Source organism: Bubalus kerabau, unplaced genomic scaffold (assembly GCF_029407905.1).
Source record: "Bubalus kerabau isolate K-KA32 ecotype Philippines breed swamp buffalo unplaced genomic scaffold, PCC_UOA_SB_1v2 scaffold_54, whole genome shotgun sequence".
In the NCBI taxonomy this organism is placed as follows: Eukaryota; Metazoa; Chordata; class Mammalia; order Artiodactyla; family Bovidae; genus Bubalus; species Bubalus kerabau.
The window spans coordinates 1634784-1662472 of NW_026577908.1; the positions used below are offsets into that span (position 1 = coordinate 1634784).

Sequence of the window (27689 nt, forward strand, 5' to 3'; positions counted from 1 at the left end):
ACAATCTAAGGCATTAAGACATATCCATCAGTATGGGTTCTTGCTTTCAAGGAACTCGTACAGCAGATTTCTACAGTTTAGGGCTTTTCAAATGCTCTAGAAGAATGTGAACGTTCAGTGTGATCCATTTTCATTTCCAAGAAAGATCGTTTGACTTCCATAGCAAAGGTGGAGACCTTCCGACGTGTAGTCCAATACTTAGACCTTGACCATGTCAGGCAAGTCTTGCGGTTCCTTCTGGAGGTGTGTGGCTCTTGCAGAAACGTGAAGATCTTCCATCGTCCTCGGACTTTGGTGTCATTTGCAACCATCAAGAAAGCTTCCAGGTATAGGTTCCAGACCACCACCGCACACACTCAGTAGGCAACGGAGTGGATTCCAGGAATATGCGTTGTTAACCAGCATCACCGTTGATATTGTTGCTGCACGCTCTATGCAGTGGCCAGGGCCTGGATTGTCCACTGGGTCTCATGTGGAATGGAAAGAAGGGCTTCCCCCACCCCCCACCCCACCCCCCACTCTTGACAGCCTTGTGACTAGAAACGGGCCCCGAAACAAGAATCAGACAAACCAGATAAGCCCAGATGGTAGTCCATGAGATGAAGGAACTAAGCAGCTGGTTGGGATGGCGCCAAGGGGAAAGGTTGCTCTTTTTGTCTCCCGCTCTACTCCTTTCTTCCTGGACGCCTTAGGGGTTCATCATGGAGATTTGAAATAAAGTTCACCAAAGTCATATGTGTTGAATCAAGATTTTGCATTTCACCATCTCTCAAAAACGAAGAGTGCTTAACCTGCACAGGTTTCTTTCAAAAAAGTCAATTGCTTTTCAGTTCTGGGGTTTCTCTCTTGCCTTGTTCAAGTAGCCTTAAGAGTAAAAATCAACGAAAACTAAAGAAAGATTCCAAGATACCAACAAAGGACACCTTCTGTTTCTTCAATCACCTTTCCACTTAGTAGCACACGAGCTCTTTTCTTTGTATTTTGCCTAGGGAATTCGCAATGTGCTGGTTCAGATGGCAAGGCATCCGCCCGCAGGAGACTCGGGTTTGATCCCTGGGTCGGGAAGATCCCCTGGAGAAGGTAATGGCAACCCACTCCAGTATTCTCGCCTGGGAAATGCCACGGACAGAGGAGCCTGATGGGCCGCACTCCATGGGTCCTATAAGAGTTGGGCTCAACCCAGCAACTACGAACAGAAGTATTTCCAAAGACCACACTCGTGTGTGTGTGTGTGTGTGTGTGTGTGTGTGTGTGTCTGTCTGTCTGTCTGTATGTCTGTGTGCCTGCCTGTGGTTCGTCTGCTCTCTCAGGAAGGTCGGGTGCTTGGCGGGCGGCGTGGGGACAAGGGGGGCGCCTCGGTAGGGCAAAGGGGCGGGGCTGAGGCGCTCCGGTCGACCGCGCCTCCGTGGCTCCCGGTGGGTTTGGGCAGCGGGCAGGTGCCGGGCAAGTTGGGCGCTCAAGATTCGCTGCGCCTAGGCCCGCAGGAGGTTCAGAGGCCCCCGGGCCGCGGGGATCGGGAGGCGGCGGGCCCCGAAGACCGACACCTCCGGGGTCGCGCGGCCCTGAGCAGCGAACGGGATGGGGGGGGGAGGTGGGGGGAGGCCCCGCTCAGCCAGCGCGGCCGGGTCTGGAGTGGCCGGGGGTGGGAGGGCGCCGAGACCTCCGCACCCCTCAGCCCACCCCCCAGGCCCCGCGCGCACGCACGCACGCCCTCCCGGTCACTGGGGGGTCCTGGAAGCCCATCGGGCCCCCGGGCCCGGCCAGGCGGTTGCTGGTCTGGTGTTGGCGGTGTTCGGGGGCCGGGCCGGCGTCAGCAGGCTGGAGTGCGGTCGCGGGTCGTGCGGCTCAAGTACAGCACGGCCCCCGGAGGAGAGGGGCGGCCCGTTGGCCCGACCTGCAGGTCAGAGCGAAAGGGAGGCGAAGCGCAAGGCTCTTAGGGCGCCCCGCGGCGGCCGCGGCCGTCTCCGGCCCTATCGGTCTGAAGGCGCCCGATCTCGTCTGATCTCGGAAGCTAAGCAGGGTCGGGCCTGTTCAGTATCTTGGATGGGAGACCACCTGGGAATTCCGGGTGCTGGAGGCTTTTTTGCCTACCAGAAGAGGTCCTTTAGCCCCCGCCCCGCGTCCCAATTCTTGGACCCACACCCCCCTCGCCCCCCCGCCACCCCCGCAGCCCCAGCCCCTCCCGGGGCGGGGGGAGTGAGTGGGTGGCCGGGGCCCCGACTCCCGCTGCAGACCTGGGTTGCCTCCCCGCGGCCCGCGAGCCCCTCCGCATTCGCATTCGGCTTTCAGGAAACCAGACGACCGGACCGGCCGTCCCGTCTCCCTCTGGGGCTCCTTTGGCTTGCCTCAGGCAATCCCGGGGCTTGCACCGACTCCAGCCAGAGCCCCAGCCCCCGCCCCACCCCCAGCCTCGCAGGCGATCGCGCATGCGCATGCGAGCGCGCGCACAGATCGATGTGCCCAAACGGGGCATCTAGCTTGTTGGCTTGTACTGGGGGTGGATCTATGCCTGGGAGTGGGACTGCTGAACCATAGGCTACTTCTACGTTTAGTTCCTTCGCGAACCTCCATACTCTTTTCCATCCCGGCTGTACCAACTCCCATTCCTACTCAGCGTGGAGGAGAGTTCCCTTTGCTCCACAGCTTCTCCAGCATCTGCTATGGACAGACATTGCAATGAGGCCCAATCGGACTCGGGCGAAGTGGTCCCTCCTTGGCGTTTGGAGTTGAGTCTCTCCAATCATTAGTGACGTGGAGCAAGATGACCGTTTGGAAATGCAGATGCAATTCTGTCACCATCCTGCTCCAACGGCTCTTGTATTTTCCCATCATATTGAAGATACGACCAATTCCCTTCATGCCTGCTCCTCACGTTCTTCTCGGATGTCTTTTCCCTGGAATGCCCTCTGCACTCTTTGGCTTCCATCCCATAGGGCATTTTCATTTCTTGAACGTCCTAAGTTTCCCTGGTCACCTAGACTTCCAGGATGCTGTTTTCCCTGCCTGAAATTCTTCCTGCATCTCAACCCTGGTTTACGTAGGTTCCACCTATGGACCTCAACGCAATGGTTACTCTGAAAAGCCTTCCCTGACACCCAGGTTTTGGTGAGGGTAGAGGCCCCTCGACAAGTTCTCCAAGGATCTGCCTGTGATGTATCATTAGATTCGTCTCAGTGAAAGCAGGAACTCTGTGTCTGCTTCTCTCCGCCTCCTAGTTCCAGAAACTTATTACATGCCTCCCAGCTCATCGTAGGTGCTCAGGATTTACTTAGCGTGTGAAAGACAGAAAAGTTCTTGGAAGCCTCAAGGTGTCACTTGGCTCGGCACTTTTGATCTCTTTGTGTATTTGGCGATTCCATTCTTTCCTTTCCTGGGTTCATGTGTACGCTATATTCAAGGCACAATCTAAGGCATTAAGACATATCCATCAGTATGGGTTCTTGCTTTCAAGGAACTCGTACAGCAGATTTCTACAGTTTAGGGCTTTTCAAATGCTCTAGAAGAATGTGAACGTTCAGTGTGATCCATTTTCATTTCCAAGAAAGATCGTTTGACTTCCATAGCAAAGGTGGAGACCTTCCGACGTGTAGTCCAATACTTAGACCTTGACCATGTCAGGCAAGTCTTGCGGTTCCTTCTGGAGGTGTGTGGCTCTTGCAGAAACGTGAAGATCTTCCATCGTCCTCGGACTTTGGTGTCATTTGCAACCATCAAGAAAGCTTCCAGGTATAGGTTCCAGACCACCACCGCACACACTCAGTAGGCAACGGAGTGGATTCCAGGAATATGCGTTGTTAACCAGCATCACCGTTGATATTGTTGCTGCACGCTCTATGCAGTGGCCAGGGCCTGGATTGTCCACTGGGTCTCATGTGGAATGGAAAGAAGGGCTTCCCCCACCCCCCACCCCACCCCCCACTCTTGACAGCCTTGTGACTAGAAACGGGCCCCGAAACAAGAATCAGACAAACCAGATAAGCCCAGATGGTAGTCCATGAGATGAAGGAACTAAGCAGCTGGTTGGGATGGCGCCAAGGGGAAAGGTTGCTCTTTTTGTCTCCCGCTCTACTCCTTTCTTCCTGGACGCCTTAGGGGTTCATCATGGAGATTTGAAATAAAGTTCACCAAAGTCATATGTGTTGAATCAAGATTTTGCATTTCACCATCTCTCAAAAACGAAGAGTGCTTAACCTGCACAGGTTTCTTTCAAAAAAGTCAATTGCTTTTCAGTTCTGGGGTTTCTCTCTTGCCTTGTTCAAGTAGCCTTAAGAGTAAAAATCAACGAAAACTAAAGAAAGATTCCAAGATACCAACAAAGGACACCTTCTGTTTCTTCAATCACCTTTCCACTTAGTAGCACACGAGCTCTTTTCTTTGTATTTTGCCTAGGGAATTCGCAATGTGCTGGTTCAGATGGCAAGGCATCCGCCCGCAGGAGACTCGGGTTTGATCCCTGGGTCGGGAAGATCCCCTGGAGAAGGTAATGGCAACCCACTCCAGTATTCTCGCCTGGGAAATGCCACGGACAGAGGAGCCTGATGGGCCGCACTCCATGGGTCCTATAAGAGTTGGGCTCAACCCAGCAACTACGAACAGAAGTATTTCCAAAGACCACACTCGTGTGTGTGTGTGTGTGTGTGTGTGTGTGTGTGTGTCTGTCTGTCTGTCTGTCTGTATGTCTGTGTGCCTGCCTGTGGTTCGTCTGCTCTCTCAGGAAGGTCGGGTGCTTGGCGGGCGGCGTGGGGACAAGGGGGGCGCCTCGGTAGGGCAAAGGGGCGGGGCTGAGGCGCTCCGGTCGACCGCGCCTCCGTGGCTCCCGGTGGGTTTGGGCAGCGGGCAGGTGCCGGGCAAGTTGGGCGCTCAAGATTCGCTGCGCCTAGGCCCGCAGGAGGTTCAGAGGCCCCCGGGCCGCGGGGATCGGGAGGCGGCGGGCCCCGAAGACCGACACCTCCGGGGTCGCGCGGCCCTGAGCAGCGAACGGGATGGGGGGGGGAGGTGGGGGGAGGCCCCGCTCAGCCAGCGCGGCCGGGTCTGGAGTGGCCGGGGGTGGGAGGGCGCCGAGACCTCCGCACCCCTCAGCCCACCCCCCAGGCCCCGCGCGCACGCACGCACGCCCTCCCGGTCACTGGGGGGTCCTGGAAGCCCATCGGGCCCCCGGGCCCGGCCAGGCGGTTGCTGGTCTGGTGTTGGCGGTGTTCGGGGGCCGGGCCGGCGTCAGCAGGCTGGAGTGCGGTCGCGGGTCGTGCGGCTCAAGTACAGCACGGCCCCCGGAGGAGAGGGGCGGCCCGTTGGCCCGACCTGCAGGTCAGAGCGAAAGGGAGGCGAAGCGCAAGGCTCTTAGGGCGCCCCGCGGCGGCCGCGGCCGTCTCCGGCCCTATCGGTCTGAAGGCGCCCGATCTCGTCTGATCTCGGAAGCTAAGCAGGGTCGGGCCTGTTCAGTATCTTGGATGGGAGACCACCTGGGAATTCCGGGTGCTGGAGGCTTTTTTGCCTACCAGAAGAGGTCCTTTAGCCCCCGCCCCGCGTCCCAATTCTTGGACCCACACCCCCCTCGCCCCCCCGCCACCCCCGCAGCCCCAGCCCCTCCCGGGGCGGGGGGAGTGAGTGGGTGGCCGGGGCCCCGACTCCCGCTGCAGACCTGGGTTGCCTCCCCGCGGCCCGCGAGCCCCTCCGCATTCGCATTCGGCTTTCAGGAAACCAGACGACCGGACCGGCCGTCCCGTCTCCCTCTGGGGCTCCTTTGGCTTGCCTCAGGCAATCCCGGGGCTTGCACCGACTCCAGCCAGAGCCCCAGCCCCCGCCCCACCCCCAGCCTCGCAGGCGATCGCGCATGCGCATGCGAGCGCGCGCACAGATCGATGTGCCCAAACGGGGCATCTAGCTTGTTGGCTTGTACTGGGGGTGGATCTATGCCTGGGAGTGGGACTGCTGAACCATAGGCTACTTCTACGTTTAGTTCCTTCGCGAACCTCCATACTCTTTTCCATCCCGGCTGTACCAACTCCCATTCCTACTCAGCGTGGAGGAGAGTTCCCTTTGCTCCACAGCTTCTCCAGCATCTGCTATGGACAGACATTGCAATGAGGCCCAATCGGACTCGGGCGAAGTGGTCCCTCCTTGGCGTTTGGAGTTGAGTCTCTCCAATCATTAGTGACGTGGAGCAAGATGACCGTTTGGAAATGCAGATGCAATTCTGTCACCATCCTGCTCCAACGGCTCTTGTATTTTCCCATCATATTGAAGATACGACCAATTCCCTTCATGCCTGCTCCTCACGTTCTTCTCGGATGTCTTTTCCCTGGAATGCCCTCTGCACTCTTTGGCTTCCATCCCATAGGGCATTTTCATTTCTTGAACGTCCTAAGTTTCCCTGGTCACCTAGACTTCCAGGATGCTGTTTTCCCTGCCTGAAATTCTTCCTGCATCTCAACCCTGGTTTACGTAGGTTCCACCTATGGACCTCAACGCAATGGTTACTCTGAAAAGCCTTCCCTGACACCCAGGTTTTGGTGAGGGTAGAGGCCCCTCGACAAGTTCTCCAAGGATCTGCCTGTGATGTATCATTAGATTCGTCTCAGTGAAAGCAGGAACTCTGTGTCTGCTTCTCTCCGCCTCCTAGTTCCAGAAACTTATTACATGCCTCCCAGCTCATCGTAGGTGCTCAGGATTTACTTAGCGTGTGAAAGACAGAAAAGTTCTTGGAAGCCTCAAGGTGTCACTTGGCTCGGCACTTTTGATCTCTTTGTGTATTTGGCGATTCCATTCTTTCCTTTCCTGGGTTCATGTGTACGCTATATTCAAGGCACAATCTAAGGCATTAAGACATATCCATCAGTATGGGTTCTTGCTTTCAAGGAACTCGTACAGCAGATTTCTACAGTTTAGGGCTTTTCAAATGCTCTAGAAGAATGTGAACGTTCAGTGTGATCCATTTTCATTTCCAAGAAAGATCGTTTGACTTCCATAGCAAAGGTGGAGACCTTCCGACGTGTAGTCCAATACTTAGACCTTGACCATGTCAGGCAAGTCTTGCGGTTCCTTCTGGAGGTGTGTGGCTCTTGCAGAAACGTGAAGATCTTCCATCGTCCTCGGACTTTGGTGTCATTTGCAACCATCAAGAAAGCTTCCAGGTATAGGTTCCAGACCACCACCGCACACACTCAGTAGGCAACGGAGTGGATTCCAGGAATATGCGTTGTTAACCAGCATCACCGTTGATATTGTTGCTGCACGCTCTATGCAGTGGCCAGGGCCTGGATTGTCCACTGGGTCTCATGTGGAATGGAAAGAAGGGCTTCCCCCACCCCCCACCCCACCCCCCACTCTTGACAGCCTTGTGACTAGAAACGGGCCCCGAAACAAGAATCAGACAAACCAGATAAGCCCAGATGGTAGTCCATGAGATGAAGGAACTAAGCAGCTGGTTGGGATGGCGCCAAGGGGAAAGGTTGCTCTTTTTGTCTCCCGCTCTACTCCTTTCTTCCTGGATGCCTTAGGGGTTCATCATGGAGATTTGAAATAAAGTTCACCAAAGTCATATGTGTTGAATCAAGATTTTGCATTTCACCATCTCTCAAAAACGAAGAGTGCTTAACCTGCACAGGTTTCTTTCAAAAAAGTCAATTGCTTTTCAGTTCTGGGGTTTCTCTCTTGCCTTGTTCAAGTAGCCTTAAGAGTAAAAATCAACGAAAACTAAAGAAAGATTCCAAGATACCAACAAAGGACACCTTCTGTTTCTTCAATCACCTTTCCACTTAGTAGCACACGAGCTCTTTTCTTTGTATTTTGCCTAGGGAATTCGCAATGTGCTGGTTCAGATGGCAAGGCATCCGCCCGCAGGAGACTCGGGTTTGATCCCTGGGTCGGGAAGATCCCCTGGAGAAGGTAATGGCAACCCACTCCAGTATTCTCGCCTGGGAAATGCCACGGACAGAGGAGCCTGATGGGCCGCACTCCATGGGTCCTATAAGAGTTGGGCTCAACCCAGCAACTACGAACAGAAGTATTTCCAAAGACCACACTCGTGTGTGTGTGTGTGTGTGTGTGTGTGTGTCTGTCTGTCTGTCTGTGTGCCTGCCTGTGGTTCGTCTGCTCTCTCAGGAAGGTCGGGTGCTTGGCGGGCGGCGTGGGGACAAGGGGGGCGCCTCGGTAGGGCAAAGGGGCGGGGCTGAGGCGCTCCGGTCGACCGCGCCTCCGTGGCTCCCGGTGGGTTTGGGCAGCGGGCAGGTGCCGGGCAAGTTGGGCGCTCAAGATTCGCTGCGCCTAGGCCCGCAGGAGGTTCAGAGGCCCCCGGGCCGCGGGGATCGGGAGGCGGCGGGCCCCGAAGACCGACACCTCCGGGGTCGCGCGGCCCTGAGCAGCGAACGGGATGGGGGGGGGAGGTGGGGGGAGGCCCCGCTCAGCCAGCGCGGCCGGGTCTGGAGTGGCCGGGGGTGGGAGGGCGCCGAGACCTCCGCACCCCTCAGCCCACCCCCCAGGCCCCGCGCGCACGCACGCACGCCCTCCCGGTCACTGGGGGGTCCTGGAAGCCCATCGGGCCCCCGGGCCCGGCCAGGCGGTTGCTGGTCTGGTGTTGGCGGTGTTCGGGGGCCGGGCCGGCGTCAGCAGGCTGGAGTGCGGTCGCGGGTCGTGCGGCTCAAGTACAGCACGGCCCCCGGAGGAGAGGGGCGGCCCGTTGGCCCGACCTGCAGGTCAGAGCGAAAGGGAGGCGAAGCGCAAGGCTCTTAGGGCGCCCCGCGGCGGCCGCGGCCGTCTCCGGCCCTATCGGTCTGAAGGCGCCCGATCTCGTCTGATCTCGGAAGCTAAGCAGGGTCGGGCCTGTTCAGTATCTTGGATGGGAGACCACCTGGGAATTCCGGGTGCTGGAGGCTTTTTTGCCTACCAGAAGAGGTCCTTTAGCCCCCGCCCCGCGTCCCAATTCTTGGACCCACACCCCCCTCGCCCCCCCGCCACCCCCGCAGCCCCAGCCCCTCCCGGGGCGGGGGGAGTGAGTGGGTGGCCGGGGCCCCGACTCCCGCTGCAGACCTGGGTTGCCTCCCCGCGGCCCGCGAGCCCCTCCGCATTCGCATTCGGCTTTCAGGAAACCAGACGACCGGACCGGCCGTCCCGTCTCGCTCTGGGGCTCCTTTGGCTTGCCTCAGGCAATCCCGGGGCTTGCACCGACTCCAGCCAGAGCCCCAGCCCCCGCCCCACCCCCAGCCTCGCAGGCGATCGCGCATGCGCATGCGAGCGCGCGCACAGATCGATGTGCCCAAACGGGGCATCTAGCTTGTTGGCTTGTACTGGGGGTGGATCTATGCCTGGGAGTGGGACTGCTGAACCATAGGCTACTTCTACGTTTAGTTCCTTCGCGAACCTCCATACTCTTTTCCATCCCGGCTGTACCAACTCCCATTCCTACTCAGCGTGGAGGAGAGTTCCCTTTGCTCCACAGCTTCTCCAGCATCTGCTATGGACAGACATTGCAATGAGGCCCAATCGGACTCAGGCGAAGTGGTCCCTCCTTGGCGTTTGGAGTTGAGTCTCTCCAATCATTAGTGACGTGGAGCAAGATGACCGTTTGGAAATGCAGATGCAATTCTGTCACCATCCTGCTCCAACGGCTCTTGTATTTTCCCATCATATTGAAGATACGACCAATTCCCTTCATGCCTGCTCCTCACGTTCTTCTCGGATGTCTTTTCCCTGGAATGCCCTCTGCACTCTTTGGCTTCCATCCCATAGGGCATTTTCATTTCTTGAACGTCCTAAGGTTCCCTGGTCACCTAGACTTCCAGGATGCTGTTTTCCCTGCCTGAAATTCTTCCTGCATCTCAACCCTGGTTTACGTAGGTTCCACCTATGGACCTCAACGCAATGGTTACTCTGAAAAGCCTTCCCTGACACCCAGGTTTTGGTGAGGGTAGAGGCCCCTCGACAAGTTCTCCAAGGATCTGCCTGTGATGTATCATTAGATTCGTCTCAGTGAAAGCAGGAACTCTGTGTCTGCTTCTCTCCGCCTCCTAGTTCCAGAAACTTATTACATGCCTCCCAGCTCATCGTAGGTGCTCAGGATTTACTTAGCGTGTGAAAGACAGAAAAGTTCTTGGAAGCCTCAAGGTGTCACTTGGCTCGGCACTTTTGATCTCTTTGTGTATTTGGCGATTCCATTCTTTCCTTTCCTGGGTTCATGTGTACGCTATATTCAAGGCACAATCTAAGGCATTAAGACATATCCATCAGTATGGGTTCTTGCTTTCAAGGAACTCGTACAGCAGATTTCTACAGTTTAGGGCTTTTCAAATGCTCTAGAAGAATGTGAACGTTCAGTGTGATCCATTTTCATTTCCAAGAAAGATCGTTTGACTTCCATAGCAAAGGTGGAGACCTTCCGACGTGTAGTCCAATACTTAGACCTTGACCATGTCAGGCAAGTCTTGCGGTTCCTTCTGGAGGTGTGTGGCTCTTGCAGAAACGTGAAGATCTTCCATCGTCCTCGGACTTTGGTGTCATTTGCAACCATCAAGAAAGCTTCCAGGTATAGGTTCCAGACCACCACCGCACACACTCAGTAGGCAACGGAGTGGATTCCAGGAATATGCGTTGTTAACCAGCATCACCGTTGATATTGTTGCTGCACGCTCTATGCAGTGGCCAGGGCCTGGATTGTCCACTGGGTCTCATGTGGAATGGAAAGAAGGGCTTCCCCCACCCCCCACCCCACCCCCCACTCTTGACAGCCTTGTGACTAGAAACGGGCCCCGAAACAAGAATCAGACAAACCAGATAAGCCCAGATGGTAGTCCATGAGATGAAGGAACTAAGCAGCTGGTTGGGATGGCGCCAAGGGGAAAGGTTGCTCTTTTTGTCTCCCGCTCTACTCCTTTCTTCCTGGACGCCTTAGGGGTTCATCATGGAGATTTGAAATAAAGTTCACCAAAGTCATATGTGTTGAATCAAGATTTTGCATTTCACCATCTCTCAAAAACGAAGAGTGCTTAACCTGCACAGGTTTCTTTCAAAAAAGTCAATTGCTTTTCAGTTCTGGGGTTTCTCTCTTGCCTTGTTCAAGTAGCCTTAAGAGTAAAAATCAACGAAAACTAAAGAAAGATTCCAAGATACCAACAAAGGACACCTTCTGTTTCTTCAATCACCTTTCCACTTAGTAGCACACGAGCTCTTTTCTTTGTATTTTGCCTAGGGAATTCGCAATGTGCTGGTTCAGATGGCAAGGCATCCGCCCGCAGGAGACTCGGGTTTGATCCCTGGGTCGGGAAGATCCCCTGGAGAAGGTAATGGCAACCCACTCCAGTATTCTCGCCTGGGAAATGCCACGGACAGAGGAGCCTGATGGGCCGCACTCCATGTGTCCTATAAGAGTTGGGCTCAACCCAGCAACTACGAACAGAAGTATTTCCAAAGACCACACTCGTGTGTGTGTGTGTGTGTGTGTGTGTGTGTCTGTCTGTCTGTCTGTCTGTCTGTGTGCCTGCCTGTGGTTCGTCTGCTCTCTCAGGAAGGTCGGGTGCTTGGCGGGCGGCGTGGGGACAAGGGGGGCGCCTCGGTAGGGCAAAGGGGCGGGGCTGAGGCGCTCCGGTCGACCGCGCCTCCGTGGCTCCCGGTGGGTTTGGGCAGCGGGCAGGTGCCGGGCAAGTTGGGCGCTCAAGATTCGCTGCGCCTAGGCCCGCAGGAGGTTCAGAGGCCCCCGGGCCGCGGGGATCGGGAGGCGGCGGGCCCCGAAGACCGACACCTCCGGGGTCGCGCGGCCCTGAGCAGCGAACGGGATGGGGGGGGGAGGTGGGGGGAGGCCCCGCTCAGCCAGCGCGGCCGGGTCTGGAGTGGCCGGGGGTGGGAGGGCGCCGAGACCTCCGCACCCCTCAGCCCACCCCCCAGGCCCCGCGCGCACGCACGCACGCCCTCCCGGTCACTGGGGGGTCCTGGAAGCCCATCGGGCCCCCGGGCCCGGCCAGGCGGTTGCTGGTCTGGTGTTGGCGGTGTTCGGGGGCCGGGCCGGCGTCAGCAGGCTGGAGTGCGGTCGCGGGTCGTGCGGCTCAAGTACAGCACGGCCCCCGGAGGAGAGGGGCGGCCCGTTGGCCCGACCTGCAGGTCAGAGCGAAAGGGAGGCGAAGCGCAAGGCTCTTAGGGCGCCCCGCGGCGGCCGCGGCCGTCTCCGGCCCTATCGGTCTGAAGGCGCCCGATCTCGTCTGATCTCGGAAGCTAAGCAGGGTCGGGCCTGTTCAGTATCTTGGATGGGAGACCACCTGGGAATTCCGGGTGCTGGAGGCTTTTTTGCCTACCAGAAGAGGTCCTTTAGCCCCCGCCCCGCGTCCCAATTCTTGGACCCACACCCCCCTCGCCCCCCCGCCACCCCCGCAGCCCCAGCCCCTCCCGGGGCGGGGGGAGTGAGTGGGTGGCCGGGGCCCCGACTCCCGCTGCAGACCTGGGTTGCCTCCCCGCGGCCCGCGAGCCCCTCCGCATTCGCATTCGGCTTTCAGGAAACCAGACGACCGGACCGGCCGTCCCGTCTCCCTCTGGGGCTCCTTTGGCTTGCCTCAGGCAATCCCGGGGCTTGCACCGACTCCAGCCAGAGCCCCAGCCCCCGCCCCACCCCCAGCCTCGCAGGCGATCGCGCATGCGCATGCGAGCGCGCGCACAGATCGATGTGCCCAAACGGGGCATCTAGCTTGTTGGCTTGTACTGGGGGTGGATCTATGCCTGGGAGTGGGACTGCTGAACCATAGGCTACTTCTACGTTTAGTTCCTTCGCGAACCTCCATACTCTTTTCCATCCCGGCTGTACCAACTCCCATTCCTACTCAGCGTGGAGGAGAGTTCCCTTTGCTCCACAGCTTCTCCAGCATCTGCTATGGACAGACATTGCAATGAGGCCCAATCGGACTCGGGCGAAGTGGTCCCTCCTTGGCGTTTGGAGTTGAGTCTCTCCAATCATTAGTGACGTGGAGCAAGATGACCGTTTGGAAATGCAGATGCAATTCTGTCACCATCCTGCTCCAACGGCTCTTGTATTTTCCCATCATATTGAAGATACGACCAATTCCCTTCATGCCTGCTCCTCACGTTCTTCTCGGATGTCTTTTCCCTGGAATGCCCTCTGCACTCTTTGGCTTCCATCCCATAGGGCATTTTCATTTCTTGAACGTCCTAAGTTTCCCTGGTCACCTAGACTTCCAGGATGCTGTTTTCCCTGCCTGAAATTCTTCCTGCATCTCAACCCTGGTTTACGTAGGTTCCACCTATGGACCTCAACGCAATGGTTACTCTGAAAAGCCTTCCCTGACACCCAGGTTTTGGTGAGGGTAGAGGCCCCTCGACAAGTTCTCCAAGGATCTGCCTGTGATGTATCATTAGATTCGTCTCAGTGAAAGCAGGAACTCTGTGTCTGCTTCTCTCCGCCTCCTAGTTCCAGAAACTTATTACATGCCTCCCAGCTCATCGTAGGTGCTCAGGATTTACTTAGCGTGTGAAAGACAGAAAAGTTCTTGGAAGCCTCAAGGTGTCACTTGGCTCGGCACTTTTGATCTCTTTGTGTATTTGGCGATTCCATTCTTTCCTTTCCTGGGTTCATGTGTACGCTATATTCAAGGCACAATCTAAGGCATTAAGACATATCCATCAGTATGGGTTCTTGCTTTCAAGGAACTCGTACAGCAGATTTCTACAGTTTAGGGCTTTTCAAATGCTCTAGAAGAATGTGAACGTTCAGTGTGATCCATTTTCATTTCCAAGAAAGATCGTTTGACTTCCATAGCAAAGGTGGAGACCTTCCGACGTGTAGTCCAATACTTAGACCTTGACCATGTCAGGCAAGTCTTGCGGTTCCTTCTGGAGGTGTGTGGCTCTTGCAGAAACGTGAAGATCTTCCATCGTCCTCGGACTTTGGTGTCATTTGCAACCATCAAGAAAGCTTCCAGGTATAGGTTCCAGACCACCACCGCACACACTCAGTAGGCAACGGAGTGGATTCCAGGAATATGCGTTGTTAACCAGCATCACCGTTGATATTGTTGCTGCACGCTCTATGCAGTGGCCAGGGCCTGGATTGTCCACTGGGTCTCATGTGGAATGGAAAGAAGGGCTTCCCCCACCCCCCACCCCACCCCCCACTCTTGACAGCCTTGTGACTAGAAACGGGCCCCGAAACAAGAATCAGACAAACCAGATAAGCCCAGATGGTAGTCCATGAGATGAAGGAACTAAGCAGCTGGTTGGGATGGCGCCAAGGGGAAAGGTTGCTCTTTTTGTCTCCCGCTCTACTCCTTTCTTCCTGGACGCCTTAGGGGTTCATCATGGAGATTTGAAATAAAGTTCACCAAAGTCATATGTGTTGAATCAAGATTTTGCATTTCACCATCTCTCAAAAACGAAGAGTGCTTAACCTGCACAGGTTTCTTTCAAAAAAGTCAATTGCTTTTCAGTTCTGGGGTTTCTCTCTTGCCTTGTTCAAGTAGCCTTAAGAGTAAAAATCAACGAAAACTAAAGAAAGATTCCAAGATACCAACAAAGGACACCTTCTGTTTCTTCAATCACCTTTCCACTTAGTAGCACACGAGCTCTTTTCTTTGTATTTTGCCTAGGGAATTCGCAATGTGCTGGTTCAGATGGCAAGGCATCCGCCCGCAGGAGACTCGGGTTTGATCCCTGGGTCGGGAAGATCCCCTGGAGAAGGTAATGGCAACCCACTCCAGTATTCTCGCCTGGGAAATGCCACGGACAGAGGAGCCTGATGGGCCGCACTCCATGGGTCCTATAAGAGTTGGGCTCAACCCAGCAACTACGAACAGAAGTATTTCCAAAGACCACACTCGTGTGTGTGTGTGTGTGTGTGTGTGTGTGTGTGTCTGTCTGTCTGTCTGTATGTCTGTGTGCCTGCCTGTGGTTCGTCTGCTCTCTCAGGAAGGTCGGGTGCTTGGCGGGCGGCGTGGGGACAAGGGGGGCGCCTCGGTAGGGCAAAGGGGCGGGGCTGAGGCGCTCCGGTCGACCGCGCCTCCGTGGCTCCCGGTGGGTTTGGGCAGCGGGCAGGTGCCGGGCAAGTTGGGTGCTCAAGATTCGCTGCGCCTAGGCCCGCAGGAGGTTCAGAGGCCCCCGGGCCGCGGGGATCGGGAGGCGGCGGGCCCCGAAGACCGACACCTCCGGGGTCGCGCGGCCCTGAGCAGCGAACGGGATGGGGGGGGGAGGTGGGGGGAGGCCCCGCTCAGCCAGCGCGGCCGGGTCTGGAGTGGCCGGGGGTGGGAGGGCGCCGAGACCTCCGCACCCCTCAGCCCACCCCCCAGGCCCCGCGCGCACGCACGCACGCCCTCCCGGTCACTGGGGGGTCCTGGAAGCCCATCGGGCCCCCGGGCCCGGCCAGGCGGTTGCTGGTCTGGTGTTGGCGGTGTTCGGGGGCCGGGCCGGCGTCAGCAGGCTGGAGTGCGGTCGCGGGTCGTGCGGCTCAAGTACAGCACGGCCCCCGGAGGAGAGGGGCGGCCCGTTGGCCCGACCTGCAGGTCAGAGCGAAAGGGAGGCGAAGCGCAAGGCTCTTAGGGCGCCCCGCGGCGGCCGCGGCCGTCTCCGGCCCTATCGGTCTGAAGGCGCCCGATCTCGTCTGATCTCGGAAGCTAAGCAGGGTCGGGCCTGTTCAGTATCTTGGATGGGAGACCACCTGGGAATTCCGGGTGCTGGAGGCTTTTTTGCCTACCAGAAGAGGTCCTTTAGCCCCCGCCCCGCGTCCCAATTCTTGGACCCACACCCCCCTCGCCCCCCCGCCACCCCCGCAGCCCCAGCCCCTCCCGGGGCGGGGGGAGTGAGTGGGTGGCCGGGGCCCCGACTCCCGCTGCAGACCTGGGTTGCCTCCCCGCGGCCCGCGAGCCCCTCCGCATTCGCATTCGGCTTTCAGGAAACCAGACGACCGGACCGGCCGTCCCGTCTCGCTCTGGGGCTCCTTTGGCTTGCCTCAGGCAATCCCGGGGCTTGCACCGACTCCAGCCAGAGCCCCAGCCCCCGCCCCACCCCCAGCCTCGCAGGCGATCGCGCATGCGCATGCGAGCGCGCGCACAGATCGATGTGCCCAAACGGGGCATCTAGCTTGTTGGCTTGTACTGGGGGTGGATCTATGCCTGGGAGTGGGACTGCTGAACCATAGGCTACTTCTACGTTTAGTTCCTTCGCGAACCTCCATACTCTTTTCCATCCCGGCTGTACCAACTCCCATTCCTACTCAGCGTGGAGGAGAGTTCCCTTTGCTCCACAGCTTCTCCAGCATCTGCTATGGACAGACATTGCAATGAGGCCCAATCGGACTCGGGCGAAGTGGTCCCTCCTTGGCGTTTGGAGTTGAGTCTCTCCAATCATTAGTGACGTGGAGCAAGATGACCGTTTGGAAATGCAGATGCAATTCTGTCACCATCCTGCTCCAACGGCTCTTGTATTTTCCCATCATATTGAAGATACGACCAATTCCCTTCATGCCTGCTCCTCACGTTCTTCTCGGATGTCTTTTCCCTGGAATGCCCTCTGCACTCTTTGGCTTCCATCCCATAGGGCATTTTCATTTCTTGAACGTCCTAAGTTTCCCTGGTCACCTAGACTTCCAGGATGCTGTTTTCCCTGCCTGAAATTCTTCCTGCATCTCAACCCTGGTTTACGTAGGTTCCACCTATGGACCTCAACGCAATGGTTACTCTGAAAAGCCTTCCCTGACACCCAGGTTTTGGTGAGGGTAGAGGCCCCTCGACAAGTTCTCCAAGGATCTGCCTGTGATGTATCATTAGATTCGTCTCAGTGAAAGCAGGAACTCTGTGTCTGCTTCTCTCCGCCTCCTAGTTCCAGAAACTTATTACATGCCTCCCAGCTCATCGTAGGTGCTCAGGATTTACTTAGCGTGTGAAAGACAGAAAAGTTCTTGGAAGCCTCAAGGTGTCACTTGGCTCGGCACTTTTGATCTCTTTGTGTATTTGGCGATTCCATTCTTTCCTTTCCTGGGTTCATGTGTACGCTATATTCAAGGCACAATCTAAGGCATTAAGACATATCCATCAGTATGGGTTCTTGCTTTCAAGGAACTCGTACAGCAGATTTCTACAGTTTAGGGCTTTTCAAATGCTCTAGAAGAATGTGAACGTTCAGTGTGATCCATTTTCATTTCCAAGAAAGATCGTTTGACTTCCATAGCAAAGGTGGAGACCTTCCGACGTGTAGTCCAATACTTAGACCTTGACCATGTCAGGCAAGTCTTGCGGTTCCTTCTGGAGGTGTGTGGCTCTTGCAGAAACGTGAAGATCTTCCATCGTCCTCGGACTTTGGTGTCATTTGCAACCATCAAGAAAGCTTCCAGGTATAGGTTCCAGACCACCACCGCACACACTCAGTAGGCAACGGAGTGGATTCCAGGAATATGCGTTGTTAACCAGCATCACCGTTGATATTGTTGCTGCACGCTCTATGCAGTGGCCAGGGCCTGGATTGTCCACTGGGTCTCATGTGGAATGGAAAGAAGGGCTTCCCCCACCCCCCACCCCACCCCCCACTCTTGACAGCCTTGTGACTAGAAACGGGCCCCGAAACAAGAATCAGACAAACCAGATAAGCCCAGATGGTAGTCCATGAGATGAAGGAACTAAGCAGCTGGTTGGGATGGCGCCAAGGGGAAAGGTTGCTCTTTTTGTCTCCCGCTCTACTCCTTTCTTCCTGGACGCCTTAGGGGTTCATCATGGAGATTTGAAATAAAGTTCACCAAAGTCATATGTGTTGAATCAAGATTTTGCATTTCACCATCTCTCAAAAACGAAGAGTGCTTAACCTGCACAGGTTTCTTTCAAAAAAGTCAATTGCTTTTCAGTTCTGGGGTTTCTCTCTTGCCTTGTTCAAGTAGCCTTAAGAGTAAAAATCAACGAAAACTAAAGAAAGATTCCAAGATACCAACAAAGGACACCTTCTGTTTCTTCAATCACCTTTCCACTTAGTAGCACACGAGCTCTTTTCTTTGTATTTTGCCTAGGGAATTCGCAATGTGCTGGTTCAGATGGCAAGGCATCCGCCCGCAGGAGACTCGGGTTTGATCCCTGGGTCGGGAAGATCCCCTGGAGAAGGTAATGGCAACCCACTCCAGTATTCTCGCCTGGGAAATGCCACGGACAGAGGAGCCTGATGGGCCGCACTCCATGGGTCCTATAAGAGTTGGGCTCAACCCAGCAACTACGAACAGAAGTATTTCCAAAGACCACACTCGTGTGTGTGTGTGTGTGTGTGTGTGTGTGTGTGTGTCTGTCTGTCTGTCTGTCTGTATGTCTGTGTGCCTGCCTGTGGTTCGTCTGCTCTCTCAGGAAGGTCGGGTGCTTGGCGGGCGGCGTGGGGACAAGGGGGGCGCCTCGGTAGGGCAAAGGGGCGGGGCTGAGGCGCTCCGGTCGACCGCGCCTCCGTGGCTCCCGGTGGGTTTGGGCAGCGGGCAGGTGCCGGGCAAGTTGGGCGCTCAAGATTCGCTGCGCCTAGGCCCGCAGGAGGTTCAGAGGCCCCCGGGCCGCGGGGATCGGGAGGCGGCGGGCCCCGAAGACCGACACCTCCGGGGTCGCGCGGCCCTGAGCAGCGAACGGGATGGGGGGGGGAGGTGGGGGGAGGCCCCGCTCAGCCAGCGCGGCCGGGTCTGGAGTGGCCGGGGGTGGGAGGGCGCCGAGACCTCCGCACCCCTCAGCCCACCCCCCAGGCCCCGCGCGCACGCACGCACGCCCTCCCGGTCACTGGGGGGTCCTGGAAGCCCATCGGGCCCCCGGGCCCGGCCAGGCGGTTGCTGGTCTGGTGTTGGCGGTGTTCGGGGGCCGGGCCGGCGTCAGCAGGCTGGAGTGCGGTCGCGGGTCGTGCGGCTCAAGTACAGCACGGCCCCCGGAGGAGAGGGGCGGCCCGTTGGCCCGACCTGCAGGTCAGAGCGAAAGGGAGGCGAAGCGCAAGGCTCTTAGGGCGCCCCGCGGCGGCCGCGGCCGTCTCCGGCCCTATCGGTCTGAAGGCGCCCGATCTCGTCTGATCTCGGAAGCTAAGCAGGGTCGGGCCTGTTCAGTATCTTGGATGGGAGACCACCTGGGAATTCCGGGTGCTGGAGGCTTTTTTGCCTACCAGAAGAGGTCCTTTAGCCCCCGCCCCGCGTCCCAATTCTTGGACCCACACCCCCCTCGCCCCCCCGCCACCCCCGCAGCCCCAGCCCCTCCCGGGGCGGGGGGAGTGAGTGGGTGGCCGGGGCCCCGACTCCCGCTGCAGACCTGGGTTGCCTCCCCGCGGCCCGCGAGCCCCTCCGCATTCGCATTCGGCTTTCAGGAAACCAGACGACCGGACCGGCCGTCCCGTCTCCCTCTGGGGCTCCTTTGGCTTGCCTCAGGCAATCCCGGGGCTTGCACCGACTCCAGCCAGAGCCCCAGCCCCCGCCCCACCCCCAGCCTCGCAGGCGATCGCGCATGCGCATGCGAGCGCGCGCACAGATCGATGTGCCCAAACGGGGCATCTAGCTTGTTGGCTTGTACTGGGGGTGGATCTATGCCTGGGAGTGGGACTGCTGAACCATAGGCTACTTCTACGTTTAGTTCCTTCGCGAACCTCCATACTCTTTTCCATCCCGGCTGTACCAACTCCCATTCCTACTCAGCGTGGAGGAGAGTTCCCTTTGCTCCACAGCTTCTCCAGCATCTGCTATGGACAGACATTGCAATGAGGCCCAATCGGACTCGGGCGAAGTGGTCCCTCCTTGGCGTTTGGAGTTGAGTCTCTCCAATCATTAGTGACGTGGAGCAAGATGACCGTTTGGAAATGCAGATGCAATTCTGTCACCATCCTGCTCCAACGGCTCTTGTATTTTCCCATCATATTGAAGATACGACCAATTCCCTTCATGCCTGCTCCTCACGTTCTTCTCGGATGTCTTTTCCCTGGAATGCCCTCTGCACTCTTTGGCTTCCATCCCATAGGGCATTTTCATTTCTTGAACGTCCTAAGTTTCCCTGGTCACCTAGACTTCCAGGATGCTGTTTTCCCTGCCTGAAATTCTTCCTGCATCTCAACCCTGGTTTACGTAGGTTCCACCTATGGACCTCAACGCAATGGTTACTCTGAAAAGCCTTCCCTGACACCCAGGTTTTGGTGAGGGTAGAGGCCCCTCGACAAGTTCTCCAAGGATCTGCCTGTGATGTATCATTAGATTCGTCTCAGTGAAAGCAGGAACTCTGTGTCTGCTTCTCTCCGCCTCCTAGTTCCAGAAACTTATTACATGCCTCCCAGCTCATCGTAGGTGCTCAGGATTTACTTAGCGTGTGAAAGACAGAAAAGTTCTTGGAAGCCTCAAGGTGTCACTTGGCTCGGCACTTTTGATCTCTTTGTGTATTTGGCGATTCCATTCTTTCCTTTCCTGGGTTCATGTGTACGCTATATTCAAGGCACAATCTAAGGCATTAAGACATATCCATCAGTATGGGTTCTTGCTTTCAAGGAACTCGTACAGCAGATTTCTACAGTTTAGGGCTTTTCAAATGCTCTAGAAGAATGTGAACGTTCAGTGTGATCCATTTTCATTTCCAAGAAAGATCGTTTGACTTCCATAGCAAAGGTGGAGACCTTCCGACGTGTAGTCCAATACTTAGACCTTGACCATGTCAGGCAAGTCTTGCGGTTCCTTCTGGAGGTGTGTGGCTCTTGCAGAAACGTGAAGATCTTCCATCGTCCTCGGACTTTGGTGTCATTTGCAACCATCAAGAAAGCTTCCAGGTATAGGTTCCAGACCACCACCGCACACACTCAGTAGGCAACGGAGTGGATTCCAGGAATATGCGTTGTTAACCAGCATCACCGTTGATATTGTTGCTGCACGCTCTATGCAGTGGCCAGGGCCTGGATTGTCCACTGGGTCTCATGTGGAATGGAAAGAAGGGCTTCCCCCACCCCCCACCCCACCCCCCACTCTTGACAGCCTTGTGACTAGAAACGGGCCCCGAAACAAGAATCAGACAAACCAGATAAGCCCAGATGGTAGTCCATGAGATGAAGGAACTAAGCAGCTGGTTGGGATGGCGCCAAGGGGAAAGGTTGCTCTTTTTGTCTCCCGCTCTACTCCTTTCTTCCTGGATGCCTTAGGGGTTCATCATGGAGATTTGAAATAAAGTTCACCAAAGTCATATGTGTTGAATCAAGATTTTGCATTTCACCATCTCTCAAAAACGAAGAGTGCTTAACCTGCACAGGTTTCTTTCAAAAAAGTCAATTGCTTTTCAGTTCTGGGGTTTCTCTCTTGCCTTGTTCAAGTAGCCTTAAGAGTAAAAATCAACGAAAACTAAAGAAAGATTCCAAGATACCAACAAAGGACACCTTCTGTTTCTTCAATCACCTTTCCACTTAGTAGCACACGAGCTCTTTTCTTTGTATTTTGCCTAGGGAATTCGCAATGTGCTGGTTCAGATGGCAAGGCATCCGCCCGCAGGAGACTCGGGTTTGATCCCTGGGTCGGGAAGATCCCCTGGAGAAGGTAATGGCAACCCACTCCAGTATTCTCGCCTGGGAAATGCCACGGACAGAGGAGCCTGATGGGCCGCACTCCATGGGTCCTATAAGAGTTGGGCTCAACCCAGCAACTACGAACAGAAGTATTTCCAAAGACCACACTCGTGTGTGTGTGTGTGTGTGTGTGTGTGTGTGTGTGTGTCTGTCTGTCTGTCTGTCTGTATGTCTGTGTGCCTGCCTGTGGTTCGTCTGCTCTCTCAGGAAGGTCGGGTGCTTGGCGGGCGGCGTGGGGACAAGGGGGGCGCCTCGGTAGGGCAAAGGGGCGGGGCTGAGGCGCTCCGGTCGACCGCGCCTCCGTGGCTCCCGGTGGGTTTGGGCAGCGGGCAGGTGCCGGGCAAGTTGGGCGCTCAAGATTCGCTGCGCCTAGGCCCGCAGGAGGTTCAGAGGCCCCCGGGCCGCGGGGATCGGGAGGCGGCGGGCCCCGAAGACCGACACCTCCGGGGTCGCGCGGCCCTGAGCAGCGAACGGGATGGGGGGGGGAGGTGGGGGGAGGCCCCGCTCAGCCAGCGCGGCCGGGTCTGGAGTGGCCGGGGGTGGGAGGGCGCCGAGACCTCCGCACCCCTCAGCCCACCCCCCAGGCCCCGCGCGCACGCACGCACGCCCTCCCGGTCACTGGGGGGTCCTGGAAGCCCATCGGGCCCCCGGGCCCGGCCAGGCGGTTGCTGGTCTGGTGTTGGCGGTGTTCGGGGGCCGGGCCGGCGTCAGCAGGCTGGAGTGCGGTCGCGGGTCGTGCGGCTCAAGTACAGCACGGCCCCCGGAGGAGAGGGGCGGCCCGTTGGCCCGACCTGCAGGTCAGAGCGAAAGGGAGGCGAAGCGCAAGGCTCTTAGGGCGCCCCGCGGCGGCCGCGGCCGTCTCCGGCCCTATCGGTCTGAAGGCGCCCGATCTCGTCTGATCTCGGAAGCTAAGCAGGGTCGGGCCTGTTCAGTATCTTGGATGGGAGACCACCTGGGAATTCCGGGTGCTGGAGGCTTTTTTGCCTACCAGAAGAGGTCCTTTAGCCCCCGCCCCGCGTCCCAATTCTTGGACCCACACCCCCCTCGCCCCCCCGCCACCCCCGCAGCCCCAGCCCCTCCCGGGGCGGGGGGAGTGAGTGGGTGGCCGGGGCCCCGACTCCCGCTGCAGACCTGGGTTGCCTCCCCGCGGCCCGCGAGCCCCTCCGCATTCGCATTCGGCTTTCAGGAAACCAGACGACCGGACCGGCCGTCCCGTCTCCCTCTGGGGCTCCTTTGGCTTGCCTCAGGCAATCCCGGGGCTTGCACCGACTCCAGCCAGAGCCCCAGCCCCCGCCCCACCCCCAGCCTCGCAGGCGATCGCGCATGCGCATGCGAGCGCGCGCACAGATCGATGTGCCCAAACGGGGCATCTAGCTTGTTGGCTTGTACTGGGGGTGGATCTATGCCTGGGAGTGGGACTGCTGAACCATAGGCTACTTCTACGTTTAGTTCCTTCGCGAACCTCCATACTCTTTTCCATCCCGGCTGTACCAACTCCCATTCCTACTCAGCGTGGAGGAGAGTTCCCTTTGCTCCACAGCTTCTCCAGCATCTGCTATGGACAGACATTGCAATGAGGCCCAATCGGACTCGGGCGAAGTGGTCCCTCCTTGGCGTTTGGAGTTGAGTCTCTCCAATCATTAGTGACGTGGAGCAAGATGACCGTTTGGAAATGCAGATGCAATTCTGTCACCATCCTGCTCCAACGGCTCTTGTATTTTCCCATCATATTGAAGATACGACCAATTCCCTTCATGCCTGCTCCTCACGTTCTTCTCGGATGTCTTTTCCCTGGAATGCCCTCTGCACTCTTTGGCTTCCATCCCATAGGGCATTTTCATTTCTTGAACGTCCTAAGTTTCCCTGGTCACCTAGACTTCCAGGATGCTGTTTTCCCTGCCTGAAATTCTTCCTGCATCTCAACCCTGGTTTACGTAGGTTCCACCTATGGACCTCAACGCAATGGTTACTCTGAAAAGCCTTCCCTGACACCCAGGTTTTGGTGAGGGTAGAGGCCCCTCGACAAGTTCTCCAAGGATCTGCCTGTGATGTATCATTAGATTCGTCTCAGTGAAAGCAGGAACTCTGTGTCTGCTTCTCTCCGCCTCCTAGTTCCAGAAACTTATTACATGCCTCCCAGCTCATCGTAGGTGCTCAGGATTTACTTAGCGTGTGAAAGACAGAAAAGTTCTTGGAAGCCTCAAGGTGTCACTTGGCTCGGCACTTTTGATCTCTTTGTGTATTTGGCGATTCCATTCTTTCCTTTCCTGGGTTCATGTGTACGCTATATTCAAGGCACAATCTAAGGCATTAAGACATATCCATCAGTATGGGTTCTTGCTTTCAAGGAACTCGTACAGCAGATTTCTACAGTTTAGGGCTTTTCAAATGCTCTAGAAGAATGTGAACGTTCAGTGTGATCCATTTTCATTTCCAAGAAAGATCGTTTGACTTCCATAGCAAAGGTGGAGACCTTCCGACGTGTAGTCCAATACTTAGACCTTGACCATGTCAGGCAAGTCTTGCGGTTCCTTCTGGAGGTGTGTGGCTCTTGCAGAAACGTGAAGATCTTCCATCGTCCTCGGACTTTGGTGTCATTTGCAACCATCAAGAAAGCTTCCAGGTATAGGTTCCAGACCACCACCGCACACACTCAGTAGGCAACGGAGTGGATTCCAGGAATATGCGTTGTTAACCAGCATCACCGTTGATATTGTTGCTGCACGCTCTATGCAGTGGCCAGGGCCTGGATTGTCCACTGGGTCTCATGTGGAATGGAAAGAAGGGCTTCCCCCACCCCCCACCCCACCCCCCACTCTTGACAGCCTTGTGACTAGAAACGGGCCCCGAAACAAGAATCAGACAAACCAGATAAGCCCAGATGGTAGTCCATGAGATGAAGGAACTAAGCAGCTGGTTGGGATGGCGCCAAGGGGAAAGGTTGCTCTTTTTGTCTCCCGCTCTACTCCTTTCTTCCTGGACGCCTTAGGGGTTCATCATGGAGATTTGAAATAAAGTTCACCAAAGTCATATGTGTTGAATCAAGATTTTGCATTTCACCATCTCTCAAAAACGAAGAGTGCTTAACCTGCACAGGTTTCTTTCAAAAAAGTCAATTGCTTTTCAGTTCTGGGGTTTCTCTCTTGCCTTGTTCAAGTAGCCTTAAGAGTAAAAATCAACGAAAACTAAAGAAAGATTCCAAGATACCAACAAAGGACACCTTCTGTTTCTTCAATCACCTTTCCACTTAGTAGCACACGAGCTCTTTTCTTTGTATTTTGCCTAGGGAATTCGCAATGTGCTGGTTCAGATGGCAAGGCATCCGCCCGCAGGAGACTCGGGTTTGATCCCTGGGTCGGGAAGATCCCCTGGAGAAGGTAATGGCAACCCACTCCAGTATTCTCGCCTGGGAAATGCCACGGACAGAGGAGCCTGATGGGCCGCACTCCATGGGTCCTATAAGAGTTGGGCTCAACCCAGCAACTACGAACAGAAGTATTTCCAAAGACCACACTCGTGTGTGTGTGTGTGTGTGTGTGTGTGTGTGTGTGTGTCTGTCTGTCTGTCTGTATGTCTGTGTGCCTGCCTGTGGTTCGTCTGCTCTCTCAGGAAGGTCGGGTGCTTGGCGGGCGGCGTGGGGACAAGGGGGGCGCCTCGGTAGGGCAAAGGGGCGGGGCTGAGGCGCTCCGGTCGACCGCGCCTCCGTGGCTCCCGGTGGGTTTGGGCAGCGGGCAGGTGCCGGGCAAGTTGGGCGCTCAAGATTCGCTGCGCCTAGGCCCGCAGGAGGTTCAGAGGCCCCCGGGCCGCGGGGATCGGGAGGCGGCGGGCCCCGAAGACCGACACCTCCGGGGTCGCGCGGCCCTGAGCAGCGAACGGGATGGGGGGGGGAGGTGGGGGGAGGCCCCGCTCAGCCAGCGCGGCCGGGTCTGGAGTGGCCGGGGGTGGGAGGGCGCCGAGACCTCCGCACCCCTCAGCCCACCCCCCAGGCCCCGCGCGCACGCACGCATGCCCTCCCGGTCACTGGGGGGTCCTGGAAGCCCATCGGGCCCCCGGGCCCGGCCAGGCGGTTGCTGGTCTGGTGTTGGCGGTGTTCGGGGGCCGGGCCGGCGTCAGCAGGCTGGAGTGCGGTCGCGGGTCGTGCGGCTCAAGTACAGCACGGCCCCCGGAGGAGAGGGGCGGCCCGTTGGCCCGACCTGCAGGTCAGAGCGAAAGGGAGGCGAAGCGCAAGGCTCTTAGGGCGCCCCGCGGCGGCCGCGGCCGTCTCCGGCCCTATCGGTCTGAAGGCGCCCGATCTCGTCTGATCTCGGAAGCTAAGCAGGGTCGGGCCTGTTCAGTATCTTGGATGGGAGACCACCTGGGAATTCCGGGTGCTGGAGGCTTTTTTGCCTACCAGAAGAGGTCCTTTAGCCCCCGCCCTGCGTCCCAATTCTTGGACCCACACCCCCCTCGCCCCCCCGCCACCCCCGCAGCCCCAGCCCCTCCCGGGGCGGGGGGAGTGAGTGGGTGGCCGGGGCCCCGACTCCCGCTGCAGACCTGGGTTGCCTCCCCGCGGCCCGCGAGCCCCTCCGCATTCGCATTCGGCTTTCAGGAAACCAGACGACCGGACCGGCCGTCCCGTCTCCCTCTGGGGCTCCTTTGGCTTGCCTCAGGCAATCCCGGGGCTTGCACCGACTCCAGCCAGAGCCCCAGCCCCCGCCCCACCCCCAGCCTCGCAGGCGATCGCGCATGCGCATGCGAGCGCGCGCACAGATCGATGTGCCCAAACGGGGCATCTAGCTTGTTGGCTTGTACTGGGGGTGGATCTATGCCTGGGAGTGGGACTGCTGAACCATAGGCTACTTCTACGTTTAGTTCCTTCGCGAACCTCCATACTCTTTTCCATCCCGGCTGTACCAACTCCCATTCCTACTCAGCGTGGAGGAGAGTTCCCTTTGCTCCACAGCTTCTCCAGCATCTGCTATGGACAGACATTGCAATGAGGCCCAATCGGACTCGGGCGAAGTGGTCCCTCCTTGGCGTTTGGAGTTGAGTCTCTCCAATCATTAGTGACGTGGAGCAAGATGACCGTTTGGAAATGCAGATGCAATTCTGTCACCATCCTGCTCCAACGGCTCTTGTATTTTCCCATCATATTGAAGATACGACCAATTCCCTTCATGCCTGCTCCTCACGTTCTTCTCGGATGTCTTTTCCCTGGAATGCCCTCTGCACTCTTTGGCTTCCATCCCATAGGGCATTTTCATTTCTTGAACGTCCTAAGTTTCCCTGGTCACCTAGACTTCCAGGATGCTGTTTTCCCTGCCTGAAATTCTTCCTGCATCTCAACCCTGGTTTACGTAGGTTCCACCTATGGACCTCAACGCAATGGTTACTCTGAAAAGCCTTCCCTGACACCCAGGTTTTGGTGAGGGTAGAGGCCCCTCGACAAGTTCTCCAAGGATCTGCCTGTGATGTATCATTAGATTCGTCTCAGTGAAAGCAGGAACTCTGTGTCTGCTTCTCTCCGCCTCCTAGTTCCAGAAACTTATTACATGCCTCCCAGCTCATCGTAGGTGCTCAGGATTTACTTAGCGTGTGAAAGACAGAAAAGTTCTTGGAAGCCTCAAGGTGTCACTTGGCTCGGCACTTTTGATCTCTTTGTGTATTTGGCGATTCCATTCTTTCCTTTCCTGGGTTCATGTGTACGCTATATTCAAGGCACAATCTAAGGCATTAAGACATATCCATCAGTATGGGTTCTTGCTTTCAAGGAACTCGTACAGCAGATTTCTACAGTTTAGGGCTTTTCAAATGCTCTAGAAGAATGTGAACGTTCAGTGTGATCCATTTTCATTTCCAAGAAAGATCGTTTGACTTCCATAGCAAAGGTGGAGACCTTCCGACGTGTAGTCCAATACTTAGACCTTGACCATGTCAGGCAAGTCTTGCGGTTCCTTCTGGAGGTGTGTGGCTCTTGCAGAAACGTGAAGATCTTCCATCGTCCTCGGACTTTGGTGTCATTTGCAACCATCAAGAAAGCTTCCAGGTATAGGTTCCAGACCACCACCGCACACACTCAGTAGGCAACGGAGTGGATTCCAGGAATATGCGTTGTTAACCAGCATCACCGTTGATATTGTTGCTGCACGCTCTATGCAGTGGCCAGGGCCTGGATTGTCCACTGGGTCTCATGTGGAATGGAAAGAAGGGCTTCC

The 27689-nt window shown here is 56.7% G+C and overlaps 8 pseudogenes; all 8 read left to right on the forward strand.

Annotated features, from left to right (window-relative positions):
* Positions 1 to 1960: 1960 nt before the first annotated feature.
* Positions 1961 to 2080, forward strand: LOC129641015 (uncharacterized; annotated as a pseudogene).
* Positions 2081 to 5364: 3284 nt separating this feature from the next.
* Positions 5365 to 5484, forward strand: LOC129641017 (uncharacterized; annotated as a pseudogene).
* A 3266-nt stretch (positions 5485 to 8750) lies between these two features.
* Positions 8751 to 8870, forward strand: LOC129641019 (uncharacterized; annotated as a pseudogene).
* A 3274-nt stretch (positions 8871 to 12144) lies between these two features.
* On the forward strand, positions 12145 to 12264 carry LOC129641020 (uncharacterized; annotated as a pseudogene).
* Positions 12265 to 15542: 3278 nt separating this feature from the next.
* On the forward strand, positions 15543 to 15662 carry LOC129641021 (uncharacterized; annotated as a pseudogene).
* A 3284-nt stretch (positions 15663 to 18946) lies between these two features.
* Positions 18947 to 19066, forward strand: LOC129641022 (uncharacterized; annotated as a pseudogene).
* A 3286-nt stretch (positions 19067 to 22352) lies between these two features.
* LOC129641023 (uncharacterized) lies at positions 22353 to 22472 on the forward strand (annotated as a pseudogene).
* A 3282-nt stretch (positions 22473 to 25754) lies between these two features.
* On the forward strand, positions 25755 to 25874 carry LOC129640907 (uncharacterized; annotated as a pseudogene).
* Positions 25875 to 27689: the final 1815 nt, after the last annotated feature.